This window comes from Thunnus maccoyii, chromosome 1 (genome assembly GCF_910596095.1).
Source record: "Thunnus maccoyii chromosome 1, fThuMac1.1, whole genome shotgun sequence".
Taxonomy (NCBI): Eukaryota; Metazoa; Chordata; class Actinopteri; order Scombriformes; family Scombridae; genus Thunnus; species Thunnus maccoyii.
This window is the reverse complement of record NC_056533.1, coordinates 802,308-821,177: the sequence shown is the minus strand read 5'-3', so window position 1 is coordinate 821,177 and position 18,870 is coordinate 802,308. Positions and strand designations below refer to the sequence as shown.

The 18,870-nt window shown below is 40.9% G+C and overlaps 1 protein-coding gene and 1 long non-coding RNA gene across 10 annotated transcripts in view; both read left to right on the top strand.

Moving 5' to 3' along the window:
- The window catches only part of adamts17 (ADAM metallopeptidase with thrombospondin type 1 motif, 17), a 626,422-nt gene that overhangs the window by 211,184 nt on the left and 396,368 nt on the right, over positions 1-18,870 (top strand). The window lies entirely within an intron of this gene.
- LOC121900079 lies at positions 3,854-6,425 on the top strand. Its single transcript, XR_006096887.1, has 4 exons — positions 3,854-4,325; positions 4,473-4,534; positions 4,819-4,967; positions 5,213-6,425. It is a non-coding gene; the product is annotated as an uncharacterized LOC121900079 (long non-coding RNA).

The window sequence follows — 18,870 nt, the reverse complement described above, 5'->3', positions numbered from 1 at the left end:
GTGTTGTGTGGACATTCTTGAATTTGTATCCAGATGTGCATCCTGCATGACGTCAAATCATGTGTTCAGATATTTGAATTTTAACCTTTCATTTGCACACTCGGGCCTCTAGTTTCACAGTTACGAAAAAGGTAGCGCTAATAAATAATAAAGAGCTGCATAGATTGTCCCTCAGCAGCAGCTACCTCATCACAGTTTAACAGAGGTTTATCATTAAAGTTTCAGTCACCAGTGAGATCCATCAGCCTCCAGATAAACTAATATTTACCTCCAGCTGCTGACACAGGACAAATTCCATCAGCTGAGAATAAGGAAATATGTCCACTATGGCATATTAGTATCTCATTTCATTAAGAGGCTTATTTAGCCATTTCCAATTCAGTTTGTATAAAAATAACAAACCAATGGATGGATGTAAGGTGACTGCAGAATTGGTGCCGAGAAAGATTAATAAGATTAATTAAGAAGAGATCAAATTAAAATGTTAATTTTAGGACTGTCATATGCATGGCGGTTTTGCAGCCTTCCTCTCTCTCTCTTTGCTACTTATACACACATGCAGTATACACACACACACATACAGTACATACACCCCACTGGGCTGCCATGTGTGCTGAGTCTTTGTGTTGTCAGGGACCTCTGTGGGGCCTGTATATGCTGCACCACTGGGATTCCATGGTGGCCTTTTTAACTATAGCATAACGGTAAAAGAATGGAAAATCTAACTCAGTCCTGCTCTGCTCTGCCAAGGGCCACTCCAGCATCTGATTGAATTCTGGAATAGCATGGAATAGCGAATATGACTGCACACACACATGCACAACCACACACACACGTGCATGTGCAAACACACACACACACACACACAGACACACCTTAGAAAAACAATTTCAGGGTTCTACTGGAGAGCCAAACAATATCACTGTAAGAGGCAGAGGCTGACTGATTTAAACTTTGTACGTTTTTGTCCATCTTTCCAACCGGTGACAACTTCTGGAGAGTTTGCCACAAAAGTTTCTGTTTTGGTGACCCTCCAACCTTTTGTCTAGCACCATTAGTGTGATACATCAGCATTGACATTTACACTCAAGAAATATTGCTTTCAAATTTGAGTTACACCCCTAATGGCCAGTGGCCATACATCTGACTGACTGAGGACTGAAATAGAAAAAAGCTGAGAGCCTGACAGGCAGATATGGGTGGAGCCTCACATGCTCAGAATCTGACAAACAGCTAAAGAACACCATGAAGGTTGATTTCCAACTGTGAGAATGTGAAATCAGGATAAATGCTAAAAACCTATTTTACATTTATGAATGTGTCCCTTCAGACTCTCAGATAGTAACTTGAATGATTACAGCCCGAATGTGTCCTTTACTCATTTAGTAACTTTGTTGTGAATAAACACCCATCCACTTTCTGAGTTTAGCAACTCAGCTGAATAGCATTGATGCAAAGGCATGTTTACTAACATGTTGAGTAGATTTGGAAAATGGGCTGTGAAACAGTATGAGAGGACGAGAAATGTCAGTGTGTAGCCACACATCCAACTTACTGATACTAAACCCACAAACACAGAAACTGTGCCCTGAGATGACTTTTGTTGTGATTTGGCACTATATAAATAAAAATTGATTGATTGATTTAAACTGGAAACACATTTTCTCTGACAAAAAAGTAATTCCAAAGAACAGCTTTTCTCTTACAAAACCAAACACCAATACCATGCATCACCCAATTTAAAATGATGCTGACAGCCTACATTATCACTACCTCCTCCGCGGCTGTTTGTTTTTTACCAAGAGCAACCTCTGGGCCTGAAAAATGAAGCCAATGTGAAATTGCCAAAAACTGCAGTCCCTTGAATGGCCATTTTAGGCTGGCTCCTAAGTGAGTTAAAAAGCCCAACTTCACAGCAGAAATAAACATGTTTACAGCCTGGTGCAAAAAAACGGTTTTGGTCTCTATAGCCAATTTCTGCTTTGATGACATCTGTATAGGGGGTGAATTTTATATAACTCACCCCTTTAAATTTTCTTAAGTGGCTACTTTGAGTGACAGGTCGCTAGCCGCTAAGTGGTTTGTTTCAGCAACCAGGCTTCATTCAGCCCACCTCAGCTCCACCTCTTTGCCCATTTTGCCGGGAGTTAGGCGGAGTCAGGCAGTGGCAAGATGGTGACAGCCGGAGCCATCCACTTTGAGCTTCAAAACCACTTTTCAGAAACCAATGGGTGACATCACAGTGGCTATGTCTATATTTTTACAGTCTTTACTTCTTCAAACCTCTGTTATTGAACAGGGAATTGTTTTTGTTTTTTTCAATCATTTTAGTCAAATATTAGTTATTTGATTATTGTTAGTTTTAGTCTGATTTTAGTCAACAAACAAATCAAGACATTTATTTAAGACAGTTTTAATTTATTTGTCTTCTAAGTATTCTGAAGCTATAGTTGTTGCCATCTTTGTTGTGGACATTTACCACGATGTTGCTCTCGTCTAAAAGGCACTGTTTGCTGTTAATATCAGACAGGCACAGTTCACACACACACACACACACACACACACACACACACACGCACACACACACACACACACACACACACACACACACACACACACACACACAGTGTCTATGTCACTCTGCAGTAATGAAACAGACTGAGTCTCCAGTAAATTCAGTTGTCCATAATCTGTTTGTTTTATCAGAGATGCTCAGTCACTTGCTCATCCATGTACACTGCATGGAAGATGAAGAAGAAGAAAATTGATGATTTAGGGAGTGAAATAGGTTATTTCCCTCTTTTTATGAACTGTTAAGTAAGAATCTAATATATGGTATCTTTCGTTCAGGTATGAGAGCAGGTCAGCTATTAATCGTAAAGTTTGAAGTGTCATCCCTGGCTGCACATGTTATGTCTTTTAACAAGTCACTTAATTCCAAAATTCTGCACATCTTTGTGTAAGTGTGTATGTGTAGTAAAATAAATGCAAGGCAATTTAAAATTGGCTCATTCCTGTTTTCTGGTTTATTAAACTGATCTTATTTTCTTTGTGCATTAGAGATGATAGTAAAATGAGACATGTATACACTAATTGTAGGAATATGCATTTAATCCATTATCTTTTTTAAATGCTGTGCTACTGAGCCTTTACATTAATGTGACAACATTCAATTCAAATGTTTGCTGTGTTGGAAGTATTGCACAGATGTAATTGGTCAGGCCTAGTAAGATTTCCATTGTGACTTTAACATAAGTCTTTCTTGTCTGAAAAGAGTTCATAACTTCTAGCAGCCAAATTTCTCTTACTGGATGATTCTACACCTCACTAATTATCAGTGCCAGTGCAGAGAGTAGTGTTTATTTTATGTAGCTAGGCAGAAAGTAAGGGTGTGGTAAATGGAATGGTAAATAGACTGTCCTTGTATAGCACTTTTCTAGTTTCTGACCACTCAACTACAAGTCTTGATTAATGGATTACTACATTATCTTTTTTACTTTAAAGAGCACTCATGTTCTTGTCTGTTTTTGCTCAGCGTAAAGTTGTCAGACGATATCATAGATGGATAATGTGGACTTTCTGACCTCCTACAGCTTGCTAACTTCACCAGCTAACATTTAACTGCAGAGTACTCTGAAATAAAGGACGCAACAAACTCGGAACATTCATAAATAAGCACTGGAAGATACGGGAGACCACAAAGACATCTGTTCAACAGATATTTTTTGCAGTGTGGACAGTGCAGTTCTTGCAGTGTGGTGAGGAGTAAAGTTAACGTTAGCCGTCTGTCCAGAGCAGCAGGAGCAAAAGGAGAAGGCACCAACATCAGCAGCTGATCAGTAAGTGTCTTCCAACATTAAAACACGCGGTCCTGACTAACACCAGACATTAGACCAAGCTAGTTTTTGTAGTTAAGTTATTCACAACGATCTCTGGTTGCTCAGAAGTGTTTTGTGCTAACGTTATTCTTTAGCTAGTGGTCTTTTAGCTAACAGAAATCCATAGTTAACCTGACTGCATTGTGTTAAACTGAAACAGCTTCATGTTACAAATCAAACTTGTCAACACGCTTTAATGTTACAGATGTTAGCTTTATATATTCTGCCTTCATAGCACATGCAAGAGCACTGTAACATGTGTTTAGCCTATGTCACCCCCTGGCTAACTCAACATAGTTATACTAGTTCAACTGTGAAAACATCCTGTTTTTTCATCCCTGTAACTTCATAGTTAATTATTCTAACCTTAGGTCTGATAGAGATGGCAAAATAGTCTGGTCTGCCGTCTACTACCAAACTGCGTGAAATTACTGTGTTCCAAGATGTGTATGTATTTATGTATGTTTGTGTGTGTGTATATATGTATAGGACTATTACTTAAAAAGTAATCACTCAGTAAAAATAATGTTTTCCAAAGTCATGCACAGCTCTTAATCCTGATGCCTTTCTTCATCTTATTTCTACCCCTCATAGCTGACGAGCACTCCTTCTGATGAATCCAGTCTCTCCCATCATCCCAGGTCTCACTGTGCAAGGTAAGATTTAAAATCCACAGACAAAGCCAAGTTAGTCAGGGCTTGTGGCAGTTGTGTTCGATTTACTATGTGCCTGTTTTTAGATATTTTATATTTATATTTTATATTTATTTTGGCTTAACCACGAGCACGTCAGCAGTCATCTGCTTAGATCTGTTCTCATGTACTAACTCAAAAACAATATTGTCTCTGTTGTGTAGATTTCTTAGTTTTCACAGAGAAAACAGTACTTTAAGGTGATAGAATTGTTGTTAATTCAGTGTTTGATCATTTTTCATCTGGAGAACCTGAACCTGAGATCCTGTGTATGACCAAAGGGATGCTGCTGATGGAGACCTGACTTCACCACCACCTTGGCTGCCATCTTCACATCTTGCTATAGGTTCACAGTTGAATATCAGGAGGAAACAATGACATCACTGGAGTTCAAAAGGTATTGCTCATCAACATTTTTACATCACATCCTATTTCTTTTAGATTCATTTTACTTGCATTTTCCCTGTGATTGTTAAGATTTATTGTATTTAAATGTTTGTTACAATAGGTAATTAAAATCTTGTCAGGTGCAGCCTATTCTACAAAGGCTTACTTTGAGTCTTAAAAACATGTGTTTTGATCATAGGTTGGCTCTTACACTGACAGTAATGGTAAAACATTTCTGTTTTTTGTCATCTACAGTAGCTGCCATCCAGTTTGCTGAAGAACACGAAGCAGCAGTGGAGGCTCCTGACCTGCATCCAAAGCCTTTTGGCCCAGTGGACTTGTGATGCAAAGTGAACTGAGGTGGGCTGTTGGACCCTTTAAAGACAAGTACGCATTCACAATCACAATTTTAAAGACTCTATAGACACCTGAGTACCTGGTGACTTGACATCTCCCACAGCTGAATATCCATGTTTAGATTACCTAAGAGTCTTTTGTTTCAAGGAAATAACAGTGTCTATTGTCAGTGTCTGTATTTTACATATATATATAAATAAATAACTGAACTTGAACTTGATATATATATATATATATATATATATATATCAAGTTCAGTTATTTGATTTTGTTTTTTGTTTTTTGTTTAACTTGCAGTGGGCTTATTAAATGACATCTGTATCATTTTTTCGTGATGATTTATTAAACTGTGGTTACAGATTTAAACAAGCTTTTTACATTTTGTATTTTTAATGTTGTCATTTTAATATTTGCTAATGTTTGTAATATATACATTTGAAAACTTTGTTACAGAATGATATTTAGAGGACAGAAAGCTGCATATGGTCCCTGCTTCTTTTACGGCAAACACTGAAAAGAAAACATTTATTTATTTTACGTTCTTATTTACTATATTCTTATTTACTGTCATACTGTCATTCACTGTCATACTATCATTATGATGTATATGTAATCTCACAAATCACATATAATCAATATACGGGCACAGAAGTGTGATAAAAGAATCATAATTCATACACTGGATAAATTTGAGTGTGTTTGTATTAAAGTCTTCACCTTTTTTAAAAAATACTCTTTGGAGACGATCAAGAAATAAGGGTGTAAAATGGCAAGAATAACTTATAAAAAATAATAAGGCCGGGAGACGATTTGGCAATAATGGTATAAAATGATCCTCAACAGTTATTAGAAAAAGAACATGATTGGAGAAAACTGGATATGCATTGGCATATCCAGTTCAGCTCAAAACCTATCTTGGAGAGTTTTGGTGACACGAGTGACAAGGATAAATTATAATGGTGTAATTGGCTATGATAAAGAGGATGGACAATAGATGTGACCTATGTAGACCCAAGGGTATAAAAAACTACAGAAACCTCAGAGCGACCTGTTGCATCTTGTGTACACTGTTTGCTCTCCTTTTTTGCTGGCATTAAAGAACACTTTGCTGCTTGGACCTCTGACTTCTGATTTTTACACAACAAAGAGTAGTTTTTAGGGCCCGAGCACCGACCGGTGCGAAGCCCTATTGAAACTGAAGGAATTATTAGGGCCCGAGCACCGACCGGTGCGAAGCCCTATTGAAACTGAAGGAATTATTAGGGCCCGAGCACCGACCGGTGCGAAGCCCTATTGAAACTGAAGGAATTATTATTATTAGGGCCCGAGCACCGACCGGTGCGAAGCCCTATTGAAACTGAAGGAGTTATTATTATTATTATTATTATTATTATTATTATTATTCCTCCGAAACAAACGCATTTTTGAGGGCCTAAACATGCACGAAAACTCATGAAAATTTGCACAGATGTCAGGACTGGCGAAAATTTCGATATTTTATGGGTCTCGAAATAAAGCGGGACAAAATGGCTCGACAGCGCCACCTAGAAAGTCAAGAAAATTGAGCCCCTCGATACAGATTGTCGTAGGAGAACGAAATTCGGTATGCATATGTATCATGACCAGACGCACCAAAAAGTCTCAAGGACACATAGCCTAACTCCAACAGGAAGTCGGCCATTTTGTATCAAAGTTGAAATTTTGCACCGATTTTGTCATTTCCAGCCCGCATACTTTAACGAACTCCTCCTAGAGATTTGACCCCAGGACTTTCAAATTCGGTCCGTATCATCTACAGGCATAGGAGATTAAAAGTTGCTAAAACAATTCTCATTAGTCTTTCCTAGGGGGCGTGGCTGGGCGGCGAATTTCGATCCTTCGCCATGAAAAATGAAACGGCTATAACTCCGGCATACATGATCCTAAGAGAGCCAAACCTTTTGTGCTTCATAAGAGTCCCGCCCTGAACGGGTCCATGTGACAATACAGGATATGAGTCATAGCGCCACCTCCTGGCAACAGGAAGTTACATGTTTTACGCTCTGACGCCCTGTGGGCAGCACGGTGATCGAATCCAGCTGAAATTTACTGAGAATAGCCTCAAGACCTTGGAGATCTTATATTATGAAGTTGGTGACCCTTCGTTGAAAGGTGTTGCCATGGCGACGCGGCGAATTTCGATGTGACGCCATGAAATTTCAATGCCTTATAACTTGACTCCACGTGGTCTGATCTTTTCCAAATTTCATATGCTTGTTAAGAGTCCCAATCTGAACACATGTTCAGTCTCATATTTTGATAGCGCCACCTACTGGCAACAGGAAGTATCATGCGTCGTACTTTGTCTAATTACTCCTAGGAAATTTGGCTGATGCACCTGAAATTAAGTCAGCTAATAAACAAGACCTTGGTGATGCTACATTTGGCAGCTCATGACCCAAAACTGAATGCTGTTACCATGGCGACACATCCTTCGCCATGAAATATGATACTGTTTTTCAGGGAGAAGGGATTGCTCTACAGTCATGAAACTTGACACACATGTCTAGAGTGATGTCAGCTAAAATCCTATGTGGTCGCTTTGAATGGGCGTGGCAAAATGGCTCAACAGCGCCCCCTTTAAAATTTCAAAATTGCAGCCCCGCCTTCCAGATTAACGTAGAAAGATGAAATTCACAGGGCACATGTATAATGTCAACACGCACAAAAAAGCCTCTTGAAGCCTTATTGTAAGTCGAACAGGAAGTCGGCCATCTTGAAAAAAATGGTACATTTTCGCCTTTTCTTGGCCATTTCGCATACCTTGTATTTTAAAGAACTCCTCCTACAGAATCCATCGTAAGGACTTAAAAATCAGTGTGTGTCATCTAGACTAGTGTATGATCATGATGGTTTGGCCGTGGCGTGGCGTTGAGTTTTGATGTTTCGCCATGACAGAGGAAATTGATATAACTTGAGTGTACACGGTTGGATCTGCCTCAAACTTTACACAACAAGTCACTGACAAAAGCCCTTCGACTGAGCGTCACTTCGACATGCGCTGGGGTGCGAGGGCCCGATCATCGCTGCTTGCAGCTTTAATTATTATTATTATTATTATTATTCCTCCGAAACAAACGCATTTTTGAGGGCCTAAACATGCACGAAAACTCTTGAAAATTTGCACAGATGTCAGGACTGGCGAAAATTTCGATATTTTATGGGTCTCGAAATAAAGCGGGACAAAATGGCTCGACAGCGCCACCTAGAAAGTCAAGAAAATTGAGCCCCTCGATACAGATTGTCGTAGGAGAACGAAATTCGGTATGCATATGTATCATGACCAGACGCACCAAAAAGTCTCAAGGACACATAGCCTAACTCCAACAGGAAGTCGGCCATTTTGTATCAAAGTTGAAATTTTGCACCGATTTTGTCATTTCCAGCCCGCATACTTTAACGAACTCCTCCTAGAGATTTGACCCCAGGACTTTCAAATTCGGTCCGTATCATCTACAGGCATAGGAGATTAAAAGTTGCTAAAACAATTCTCATTAGTCTTTCCTAGGGGGCGTGGCTGGGCGGCGAATTTCGATCCTTCGCCATGAAAAATGAAACGGCTATAACTCCGGCATACATGATCCTAAGAGAGCCAAACCTTTTGTGCTTCATAAGAGTCCCGCCCCGAACGGGTCCATGTGACAATACAGGATATGAGTCATAGCGCCACCTCCTGGCAACAGGAAGTTACATGTTTTACGCTCTGACGCCCTGTGGGCAGCACGGTGATCGAATCCAGCTGAAATTTACTGAGAATAGCCTCAAGACCTTGGAGATCTTATATTATGAAGTTGGTGACCCTTCGTTGAAAGGTGTTGCCATGGCGACGCGGCGAATTTCGATGTGACGCCATGAAATTTCAATGCCTTATAACTTGACTCCACGTGGTCTGATCTTTTCCAAATTTCATATGCTTGTTAAGAGTCCCAATCTGAACACATGTTCAGTCTCATATTTAGCAAAAGTCATAGCGCCACCTACTGGCAACAGGAAGTATCATGCGTCGTACTTTGTCTAATTACTCCTAGGAAATTTGGCTGATGCACCTGAAATTAAGTCAGCTAATAAACAAGACCTTGGTGATGCTACATTTGGCAGCTCATGACCCAAAACTGAATGCTGTTACCATGGCGACACATCCTTCGCCATGAAATATGATACTGTTTTTCAGGGAGAAGGGATTGCTCTACAGTCATGAAACTTGACACACATGTCTAGAGTGATGTCAGCTAAAATCCTATGTGGTCGCTTTGAATGGGCGTGGCAAAATGGCTCAACAGCGCCCCCTTTAAAATTTCAAAATTGCAGCCCCGCCTTCCAGATTAACGTAGAAAGATGAAATTCACAGGGCACATGTATAATGTCAACACGCACAAAAAAGCCTCTTGAAGCCTTATTGTAAGTCGAACAGGAAGTCGGCCATCTTGAAAAAAATGGTACATTTTCGCCTTTTCTTGGCCATTTCGCATACCTTGTATTTTAAAGAACTCCTCCTACAGAATCCATCGTAAGGACTTAAAAATCAGTGTGTGTCATCTAGACTAGTGTATGATCATGATGGTTTGGCCGTGGCGTGGCGTTGAGTTTTGATGTTTCGCCATGACAGAGGAAATTGATATAACTTGAGTGTACATGGTTGGATCTGCCTCAAACTTTACACAACAAGTCACTGACAAAAGCCCTTGGACTGAGCGTCACTTCGACATGCGCTGGGGTGCGAGGGCCCGATCATCGCTGCTTGCAGCTTTAATTAGGGCCCGAGCACCGACCGGTGCGAAGCCCTATTGAAACTGAAGGAATTATTATTATTAGGGCCTGAGCCCAAAGGGCGAAGACCCTATTGTTTTTCGTGCGTTTGTTTGTTTATTATTATTCTTTCTTGTTACGCCACTTTAACTCTAAATTTGACCCCCTAAACATGCTCAAAAACTCACCAAATTTGGCACGCACATCAGGAATGGTGAAAAATTTGATAAAATGTAAAAATTAAACCCCAAAGTGCCAAAATGTGCTCTCTAGCGCCACCTACGTATCTAAAACGGCCACCACGGCCCGTAGGAATGTCGTAGAGAGATCGAACCAAAACTCAATTATTCGTCTCATCAAGACCTACAAATCATACGCTGACACCCCTGACCTAAATCCAACAGGAAATCAGCAATGTCCATTTGAAAGTATGATTTTTTGCCAATTTTGGACCTTGAATAAACGCTATCTCCTCCTAGGGCGTTAATGGTATCGGCTTCAAACTTGAATACATGACTTATCACACTGTGTTGAGCAAAAGTTATTAAAAACTTTGTAATAACTCGAACGGTTTAGATTTAGTAAGCCCTGAAAGTTGGAGTGCGACATTACACCTTACAATGTAAACCAATGGGGAGGCAAATTCTGGGCATGGACTTTGTGCCAAACTGGGGCATCTGGCGTCTAAACTATAAGTCCCACCAGTTTCAAACCTGTATCAATGGATTCGCAACGAAAATTCCTACAAAAAAATGATATTTTTATGTAGGATTTGGCCAACGTTATGGGATTTATGAGCATATTTCACAAGTAGAGTACACTAAAATCTTCTCTGCAGCTGTGAGGGAGAGAGAGAGAATGGGAGGGGGGGGATGGGTAAAGTAAACATCTACTGCCTGTGACAGAAGCCCTTGGACTGCAGCAGTGACAGCAGTGTTCAATCCTTACTTTTTTTCAAGGAGTACATGTGCTCCTAAATGAAAGAAATTAGGAGCATATATATAACTTTAGGAGCACACTGAAAAATGTGCAAGTAAGAGTTTCTTAAAGAAAACAATTCATTATAACATATTTACAATTGATCACATACATATTTAAACTCTGTGTGTGTGTGTGTGTGTGTGTGTGTGTGCGTGCGTGTGTATGTAAATCACAATTTGCTGTTTTTAGGGGTCCTTGATTATGGCAAAAAATATAATCACGATCATTTTTTTTCAATATTGAGATCATGATTATTTAACATGATTACTTATTGACTGTCATCTTCTCCAATTGCTGTTGTTCATACATGCACATATTTTTTCTGACTTGGCTGAGGGGACTATTACATATGTGATCGTATATTGTACTAATGATCAAGAAAGACTATAGCTGATATGAGGGAAAAACTCAGGAAGAGGGTGGCAGTAATGCACCCAATATGCTGGTTGCCAACCGTTGTTGCCAACCAAAAAGGCGTGGGTAAAATATTTTTCCTCACCGAGTGGTACATCCTGTCAGCCGAGGGATTTCCTATCTGTGCAGCTGAACAAGGTAGTTCTCTATGGACTGTTTTACCGTGATGGTCACGGTGTTTTTTCCGCAGGTTTCACTTCACTCAGCTGGCCGACAGACCCGCTGATTCTGTCCGCTTTAACCTAAATAACTAATCGGGAGTCGGTGCTCCGTTTGGATCTAAACAGAGAGCCAGGGTTAGCTGAGAGGCTAGCAGAGGCGAACTGGTTGTGCTTCTTTCGGTCATGCTGCAGTTAACGCTCCGCTGCTGCCTGTTTGCTGCCTGTTCTCCGCTTTAACCTAAATAACAAATCGGGACTCGGTGCTCCGTTTGGATCTAAACAGATAGCCGGGGTTAGCTGAGAGGCTAGCAGAGGCTAACTGGTTGTGCTTCTTTCGGTCATGCTGCAGTTAACGCTCCGCTGCTGCCTGCTGACATCGTTTTGCACATCTGATGGTCAGATAACGTCGGACAAAAGTGTCCAACTTGCAAGTGTCCAACCCTGTGCAAAGCTGTTTGTGTTTTGTTTGGTAGAATTAGATTTTTGAATAGCTATTTATTGAATGAAGCATTTGTTAACTTTGTTAATTTTGCTAAGTTTAATAAACACTGTTATATCTTCAAAGAGAAGTTCTTTAGTCATTATTGGTAACATATTGTGAAAAGTGGCTGATTGAAGGAGTCAGAGCTCGAATTCAACCCTTCTTTGTTCACCCTTGAATGATTATCTCTCAGATATTAACATTCTAGGTGAACTCCCATTTATGAGACTATTTTGCTCGGTTATTGGTCCCGGTTTCGGGGTGGTGCTTCGTATCTGTTAGTTCATATTAATAATTCTGTTAATTGTTATAATTAATTATTATTGATCATTGATAATTATAGCAAATAATTAACTGTGTTTTTCGCAGATCCTACAGTTGGTACCTGAATTATTGATTAAGGTTAACAATATTTTGATTTCATAATTCATAATTGTCTGTGAACAGAGGGGTGGGCTCACAGAGAGACACTGGTTAGTATTGTGTGTAAAAAGACTCTCACACTGATCATCTCCAAACGTTTTCTTGGTTCCCACAAGCTCAACTGACTGCGCCGCGGCCCGCTGTGCGCAAGGGCGCGAAGGCCCGTCCAACGCTGCTTGCAGCTTTAATTAGGGCCTGAGCCCAAAGGGCGAAGACCCTCTTGTTTTTCGTGTGTTTGTTTCTTTCTTATTATTATTAGGGCCTGAGCCCAAAGGGCGAAGACCCTATTGTTTTTCGTGCGTTTGTTTCTTTATTATTCTTTATTAATACGCCACTTCAATCCTTAATTTGACCCCCTAAACATGTTCAAAAACTCACCAAATTTGGCACGCACATCAGGTCTGGTGAAAAATTTGATAAAATGTAAAAATTAACCCCCGAAGTGCCAAAATGTGCTCTCTAGCGCCACCTATGTATCTAAAACGGCCGCCACGGCCCGTAGGAATGTCGTAGAGAGATCAAACCAAAACTCAATTATTCGTCTCATCAAGACCTACAAATCATACGCTGACACCCCTGACCTAAATCCAACAGGAAGTCTGCAATCAGCTTTTCAAAATAAGACTTTGCCCCAATTTTGGCCCCCGAACAAACGCTATCTCCTCCGAGGGCGTTAATGGTATCGGCTTCAAACTTGAAAACATGACTTATCACACTGTGTTGAGCAAAAGTTATTAAAAACTTTGTAATAACTCGAACTGTTTAGATTTAGTAAGCCCTGAAAGTTGGAGTGCGACATTACACCTTACAATGTAAACCAATGGGGAGGCAATCTCTGGGCATGGACTTTGTGCCAAACTGGGGCATCTGGCGTCTAAACTATAAGTCCGACCACTTTCAAACCTGTATCAATGGATTCGCGACGAAAATTCCTACAAAAAAATGTGATTTTTATGTAGGATTTGGCCAAAGTCATGGGATTTATGAGGATATTTCACAAGAAGTGTTCTCTAATATCCTCCTCTCCAACTGCTCCTGGTGATGTCACTCCCTCAGTGCTGTGAAACATTCCGCAATACACACTCATTATAAAATCACAGGAGGAGCAAGAAAAGACCTTAAAACTCACACTCTAATATCTCAAAAACAATAAAAGATAGAAAACACATGTAAATTCAAGATTTGTAGGTCAAAGTCTCGTGACTCATTTAAAGTTCAAATGAAGTTTGTATCTAAAATTATGTGGAAGCAGTAAATGTTCAAAAAGGTGTGGGTTCGCTCACACTCTCCATTCAAATATATGAGTATTTTTCTGTGTCCAGCTGCAGTTACTTATTGTCTCTACACACCTGACAGTACACATGTCAATCAAACTTTCAAAATAAAAGCACACCACACTTGTAAGAAATATCCCTCATTTTTAAAAAGCGTGATCTGATCCCGACGGGCCAGAGCGCAACAGGAAGTATCATGCGTCGTTCTTTGTTGTATTGCTCCTAGGAAATTCTGCCGATGCACCTGAAATTGACTCAGCTAATATGTAAGACCTTGGTGATGCTACATTGGGCAGGTCATGACCCATGACCAAACGCCGTTGCCATGGCGACACATCCTTCGCCATGAAATACGATGCTGTATTTTAGGGACAAGGGATGGGTCTACAATCACAAAACTTGGCACACATGTCTGGAGTGACACCAGTTAAAATCCTCGAAACTTCATTTGCATAGACGTGACAATATGGCTCAACAGCGCCCCCTTGAAATTTTCAAAATTGTAGCCCGCCTTCCAGATTAACCTAGGAAAAAGAAATTCGGGAGGCTTATGTATCATGTGAAGACGCACAAAAAAGCCTCTTGGAGCCGTATTGTAAGTCCTACAGGAAGTCGGCCATCTTGATAAAAGTGGTCATTTTTCGCGTTTATGTATCTCATCATTGTCCGCAATCTCAATTTCAAAATATGATTTTGTGCCAATTTTGGACCTTGAATAAACGCTATCTCCTCCTAGGGCGTTAATGGTATCGGCTTCAAACTTTAATACTTAACTTATCACACTGTGTTGAGCAAAAGTTATTAAAAACTTTGTAATAACTCGAACGGTTTAGATTTAGTAAGCCCTGAAAGTTGGAGTGCGACATTACACCTTACAATGTAAACCAATGGGGAGGCAATCTCTGGGCATGGACTTTGTGCCAAACTGGGGCATCTGGTGTCTAAACTATAAGTCCGACCACTTTCAAACCTGTATCAATGGATTCGCAATGAAAATTCCAACAAAAAAATGTGATTTTTATGTAGGATTTGGCCAAAGTCATGGGATTTATGAGGATATTTCACAAGTAGAGTACACTAATATCCTTCTCTGCAGTTGAGAGGGAGAGAGAGAGAATGGGGGAGGGGGGGGGGGGGGGGGGGGGGGGGGGGGGGATGGGTGGAGCAGCAGGTTCGTTATGTAGTTTATTAGACAGACAGGAATAATGTGTAGGATTTAATCATTGGTTCACAGCCTGAAGCGGAGGGTGGCAGTAATGCACCTAATATTCTGGTTGTCAATCATTGTTATAAACCAGAAATAGGAGGGTAAAATATTTTCCCGCACAGAGTGGTACATCCTGTCAGCCGAGGGATTTCCTATCTGTGCAGCTGAACACAGCAGTTCTCTACGTACTGTTTTACCGTGATGGTCACGGTGTTTTTTCCGTAGGTTTCACTTACTCAGCTGGCCGACAGACCCGCTGGTTCTCTCCACCTTAACCTAAATAACATATCGGGGCTCGGTGCTCCGGTTGGATCTAAACAGATAGCCAGGGTTAGCTAAGAGGCTAGCAGAGGCTAACTGGTTGTGCTTCTTTCCGGTCATGCTGCAGTTAACGCTCCGCTGCTGCCTGTTTGCTGCCTGTTCTCCGCTTTAACCTAAATAACAAATCGGGACTCAGTGCTCCGTTTGGATCTAAACAGAGAGCCGGGGTTAGCTGAGAGGCTAGCAGAGGCTAACTGGTTGTGCTTCTTTCGGTCATGCTGCAGTTAACGCTCCGCTGCTGCCTGTTTGCTGCCTGTTAGTTGTGTTCACCACGCTAGACTATTTTGTGTTTGTCTCGCTCGGGACTACTGTGTTTGTGCTGCCTTGAGTGAGAAAGTAAACTGATTTGTCGATCTGAAACCAGACAACGTGCGTTACAGACTGCCGTCCATACGTGCGCTCTCTGTGGAAAAAGAACCGCTTCTCTCTCTCTCTCACGATCGCTTTCCCTCCTCCCTCTCTTGTGACTAACACCACACTCACGCGCGCACAGATACACGCACCGACATCGTTTTGCACATCTGATGGTCAGATAACGTCGGACAAAAGTGTCCAACCTGCAAGTGTCCAACCCTGTGCAAAGCTGTTTGTGTTTTGTTTGGTAGAATTAGATTTTAGAATAGCTATTTATTGAATGAAGCATTTGTTAACTTTGTTAATTTTGCTAAGTTTCATAAACACTGTTATATCTTTAAAGAGAAGTTCTTTTGTCATTATTGGTAACATATTGTGAAAAGTGGCTGATTGAAGGAGTCAGAGCTCGAATTCAACCGTTCTTTGTTTACCCTTGAATGTTGATATCTCTCAGATATTAACATTCTAGGTGAACTCCCATTTATGAGATTACCTTGTTCAGTTATTAGTCCCGGTTTCCGGGTGGTGCTCCGTATTTGTTAGTTCATATTAATAATTCTGTTAATTGTTATAATTATTTATTATTGATAATTGATAATTATAGCAACTGTGTTCCTTGCAGATCCTACAGTTGGTGCCTGAATTATTGATTAAGGTGAACAATATTTTGATTTCATAATCTATAATTACCCATAATTGTTTGTGAACAGAGGGATGGGCTCACAGAGAGACACTGGTTAGTATTGTGTGTCTAAAGACTCTCACACTGATCATCTCCAAACGTTTTCTTGGTTCCCAGAAGCTTAGGTGACTGCGCCGCGGCCTGCTGTGCGCAAGGGCGCGAAGGCCCGTCCAACGCTGCTTGCAGCTTTAATTAGGGCCTGAGCCCAAAGGGCGAAGACCCTCTTGTTTTTCGTGTGTTTGTTTGTTTCTTATTATTATTAGGGCCTGAGCCCAAAGGGCGAAGACCCTCTTGTTTTTCGTCCGTTTGTTTCTTTATTATTATTATTATTAGGGCCTGAGCCCAAAGGGCGAAGACCCTCTTGTTTTTCGTGTGTTTGTTTGTTTCTTATTATTATTATTATTATTATTATTATTCTTTATTATTACGCCACTTTAACTCTAAATTTGACCCCCTAAACATGCTCAAAAACTCACCAAATTTGGCACGCACATCAGGAATGGTGAAAAATTTGATAAAATGTAAAAATTAAACCCCAAAGTGCCAAAATGTGCTCGAGAGCGCCACCTATGTATCTAAAACGGCCACCACGGCCCGTAGGAATGTCGTAGAGAGATCGAACCAAAACCCAATTATTCGTCTCATCAAGACCTACAAATCATACGCTGACACCCCTGACCTAAATCCAACAGGAAATCTGCAATGTCCATTTCAAAGTATGATTTTTTGCCAATTTTGGACCTTGAATAAACGCTATCTCCTCCTAGGGCGTTAATGGTATCGGCTTCAAACTTTAATACATGACTTATCACACTGTGTTGAGCAAAAGTTATTAAAAACTTTGTAATAACTCGAACGGTTTAGATTTAGTAAGCCCTGAAAGTTGGAGTGCGACATTACACCTTACAATGTAAACCAATGGGGAGGCAAATTCTGGGCATGGACTTTGTGCCAAACTGGGGCATCTGGCGTCTAAACTATAAGTCCCACCACTTTCAAACCTGTATCAATGGATTCGCGACGAAAATTCCTACAAAAAAATGATATTTTTATGTAGGATTTGGCCAAAGTTATGGGATTTATGAGGATTTTTCACAAGAAGATCACTTTGAAATCTTTCCTTCCAACTGTGAGGGAGAGAGAGAGAATGGGAGGGGGGGGATGGGTAAAGTAAACATCTGCCTGTGACAGAAGCCCTTGGACTGCACCACACTCCACTTACTTAGTGCTTTCACACATGTGACAGCAGTGTTCAATCCTTACTTCTTTTCAAGGAGCGCATGTGCTCCTAAATGAAAGAAATTAGGAGCATACATATAACTTTAGGAGCACACTGAAAAATGTTCAAGTAAGAGTTTCTTACAGAAAACAATTCATTTCATACATATTTACAATTTATCACATACATATTTAAACTCTGTGTGTGTGTGTGTGTGTGTATGTAAATCACAATTAGCTGTTTTTAGGGGTGCTTGTTTATGGCAAAAATTATAATCACAATCAGTTTTGTTCAATATTGAGATCATGATTATTTAACATGATTACTTTTTGACTGTCATCTTCTGCAATTGCTGTTGTTCATACATGCACATATTTTTTCTAACTTGGCTGAGGAGACTATTACACATCTAATCATATATTGTAGTAATGATTAAGAAAAAGTATAGCCTATATGAGGGAAAAACTCAGGAAGGCTGGAGCTCCGGAGCTCCGTATTAAAACTGTAATGGACCTGCCATGAGGGTGGAGCAAACTCCATTTCCAAGAATGCTTTGCGATTTTCACACCTCAGCAGGGAGCAGTCAATATCGGTCCCTCATTGGCGGAGACGCTCCTGCACAGCGGAGCGTCCTGAGGACGCAGCCATGACATCACCACCCCTTTATAAGCGAGCACGCCCGAAATATACGTCTTTCCCATGTCACTGAGCTAGGGTTAACTCCTGTTCCCCTGTGAGTTAGCTTGACTACCCCACGAACATGTTTTCCCCTCATCGAAGACTCCCCTCGTCGGACGAGACGAGACTTTGCCCGTGTTCACCCGAACACATTCCTGGACCCGAGAGAGACCGCTGCTGCAACCAGCGTCCTCAAATTCCCCCGGAGAAAGAGGAAATGAAGTTACTTCGGGATAACGTGGACCGGCTCTGCCCTGCGCGTCTTCGCCGAGTCATCTCTGCTGTTCTCTCCGCCACTCCACTCAGAGCCAGCTGCCGTGTTTTCGCCGACCTGTTTTACCTTGATGGTCACGGTGTTTTTTCCGCAGGTTACACTTCACTCAGCTGGCCGACAGACCCGCTGATTCTCTCCGCTTTAACCTAAATAGCAATTCGGGACTCGGTGCTCCGTTTGGATCTAAACAGAGAGCCGGGGTTAGCTGAGAGGCTAGCAGAGGCTAACTGGTTGTGCTTCTTTCGGTCATGCTGCAGTTAACGCTCCGCTGCTGCCTGTTTGCTGCCTGTTAGTTGTGTTCA